Raw genomic sequence first — 3,274 nt, 5'->3', positions numbered from 1 at the left:
TATTCAGTATTAAAGTTTAGTACAATTGATTGAAGTTCTGAGAAATAGCAATCTCTTGATGAAATACGAGTTTTGCATAGTTTCATACTATAGTTTATCATTTTCATAACTACATATTACCCTGACACATAATTTCTATAATCAAATGACATTAGAGTAGTCTGTAAAATTGTACTATTCTTTTATTATGTGTTATTTAATATTATTTTCTTGGAAGAGCTGTCTTCCTTTTTTAAGAAGTTAGAGAATAAAACAAAAGTGCTCATAAAATATTCCATTCATCAAAAATAACTGTAACTTTGACCTACTGTGTTATATATAGTAAGCTATTTTAATTTGTGAGTTAACTATATTGTTAAAATATTTTGCAGTCATAAGTACTGAAGAATATACAAATGAAAAAGAAATGCTAGCATCCAGTCATTCTAAGTCCAGCAACTTTGTAGGTGTGGTTTTCAAAGACTTCATGTCCTATGAACTTCGTTTTTTTCCTGATATGATTCCAGTATCTTCTATTTATATGGATTCAAGAGGTAAATAGCCCTAAATAATCATTGAAGATCAATTAAATGCATATCTTTGCTACTTGCAGTTCATATGCAAAATTTGATGTAGTCCAACATTGGCATTTTAAAATTTACTTACTTGTTCAGGTAAGAAAACTTTCCAGTATAGCATAAAATTATTTATATTTAGACAAATATCTATATATACATGATATCAAATATATAATATCCATTTTAATACATTTATATATTAATTACGATAGCATAAAGCAAAATTGTATTTTAAATTAAATGATTTTCTAAATCTATATATTTTTTCCATGTAATTGTTTTCGCTTATGGTATGGTACAAACCTTTAAAATCTCAAGGTCTTCCACCAATAAACTTGATTAGTTTTGCATTTGAAACATAGAAAGCAGCCTTCAGTTGTTTAAACCTGTGAAGAGATATTATCAACCACAAACATTTATTGAACATTGTTAAAGTCACTATGCCAAGTACTGAATTTGATTCCAAATAGCCCTTACTGAAAATTCTTTTTTTTGTTTGCTTAAGCTTGACTTTTCCATGCATATAGAAGTGGTTTGAAGCTAAGTCACTATAGAATGACTTACCTGAAACAGAAATGGAACTCATTATAACTATGTTTATAATTAATTTCTCTCTTTACATTTGTATTCATTTACTATTCAATATTCTAACACATGTAACCATTTTACTTCAGAATTTGAAATAACCAATCAGGAATCTTATAGATATTATTTGCCTTTGAAGGGCAATAGCTTATTTTCTTTTGTCCTGTAGAGACTGATTGATTACATTACTTTGGTAACCCTTCATATGTTATCTTTAGAAGAATGCACTTGCATGTTTTATAAAATCTTAAGTCTCACTTTTTGCTTCCCATAGCTGGCTGTTCAAAGTCATGTGAGGCTGCTCAGTACTGGTCCTCAGGGTTCACAGTTTTACAAGCATCCATAGATGCTGCCATTATACAGGTAAGTATGATAAAGGAAGAAAAACAAAAACCCAAACAATATTTTAACAATTATTTCCTAATTCTTTACAGTAAGATTTGGTTTGACTGCTATCAAATGTACAAAATACATCAAAATATTTGTCATTAAATATGAAATATCTGATTTCAAACCATAAGTTTAGTTTATTATATCTCAAATAAGAAACAGTACAATTAATCAAAGTATGTGCATAAACTATCAACACAGTTTTGCCATCTTAATGGTAGCTTGTTTATGCCAGCAGCGAAGAAACCTGGAGAAAGAGGGGCGATGAAATTGCAAAAGGCGTTTTCCACAGCTTGTTGAGAATTGAATATTTTTCCATGCAAGAAGTGGTCCAAAGCCAGGAAGACGTGGTGGTCAGTTGGTCCAAGGTCTGGTGAATATGGTGGATGACAGAGTTTTAAAGTCCAGGCTCTAGTATGAGCAGTGTTGTTTGTGCGACATGTCGAGTTTTGTCTTGCAAGAGGATTGGCCTGTCTCTATTGACAAATCTCAGGTGCTTAATCAATCACAAGGATCCTCATCATTTCATCCAGTTGGTTGCAGTAGACATTTGCTGTAATTGATTGACCAAGTTTCCCGAAGCTGTAGTGGATAATACCAGCGCTGGACCACCAAAGAGACACCATTAGCTTTTTTTGATGAATACTTAGTTTTGGACTGTGTTTTGGCACTTCATCTTTATCCAACCATTGTGCCGAATGTTTGTGATTGTGAAAAAGAATCCATTTTTCATCATATGTAACAATACAGTGCAGAAATGGTTTGCCTTTATTGTTGTGACAGCAAAAAAGGCAAGCTTTGAGATAATTTCTCTTCAGACTTGGGTTTAATTCATGTGGTACCCATCCATTTAACTTCTTTACCTTGCCCATTTGTTTCAGAATGGTTCAATATTGTTGAAATAGTAATGTCAAACCTTGCTGCTAATTCACACATAGGCTGAGATGAATTTGCTTCCACTAATAGCTTTCAGCTCATCATTATCCACCTTGATCTCAGGTCGCCCATATGGTTCATTTTCAAGATTAAAATCACCAGAATGGAACTTTTCCAACTACGTACTGTGTGTTCATTAGTCACACCCTTCCCAAACATTTTGTTGATATTTCAAGCTGTCGGTGCTGCATTTGTCCGTAACGGAACTCATATTAAAAAATAACATGAATTCTTTACTTATTCATGGTTCCACAAAAATTGCTGTAAAAAAATTGGAAAAATAATCATAAGCCAAACCATGCATTTGAAAGAAAGAGGGTGTATCTTCACAATAAAAATAAAACAAGAAGCGCCAAAGTGAAATGTCAAAGGTATCAACTGTCAAACTTAGTACTTAAGGTAATCAGATATTTCATACTTAATAGCCTAAATGCATAACGTATTACAACTCCTTTAAGAAAAAAGATAACCAAGAAGTCTTACTTTCTGATTTAATACCATGAAATTTATTTAAAAAAATCTTAATTTTGTGTCTGGGCTAGATAGCAGTAAGATCAAGTTTCCTTAGTTAGAATTCAAACTATTCAAATTAAACATATCTCATTCCTCCATGTTCTATATGTATATGCCTTCTTTTTTTCTATTTGCTTTTTCTAATTACAATTTACTTTGCTACAAAATACTGTAATTTCAAAAATGCGCAACGAGGCCGGGCGTGGTGGCTCACGCCTGTAATCCTAGCACTCTGGGAGGCCGAGGCGAGCGGGTTGTTTGAGCTCAGGAGTTCGAGACCAGCCTGAGCAAGA

General features: G+C 32.6%; 1 protein-coding gene across 1 annotated transcript in view; it reads left to right on the top strand.

Moving 5' to 3' along the window:
- The window catches only part of ABCA5 (ATP-binding cassette, sub-family A (ABC1), member 5), a 126,609-nt gene that overhangs the window by 13,997 nt on the left and 109,338 nt on the right, over positions 1–3,274 (top strand). The gene's annotated exons all lie outside the window — the stretch shown is intronic.

Source organism: Propithecus coquereli, unplaced genomic scaffold (genome assembly GCF_000956105.1).
Source record: "Propithecus coquereli isolate 6110/MARCELLA unplaced genomic scaffold, Pcoq_1.0 Scaffold76, whole genome shotgun sequence".
Lineage (NCBI taxonomy): Eukaryota > Metazoa > Chordata > Mammalia > Primates > Indriidae > Propithecus > Propithecus coquereli.
The sequence above is the reverse complement of the archived record's forward strand: the minus strand, read 5'-3'. Positions and strand labels throughout refer to the sequence as shown.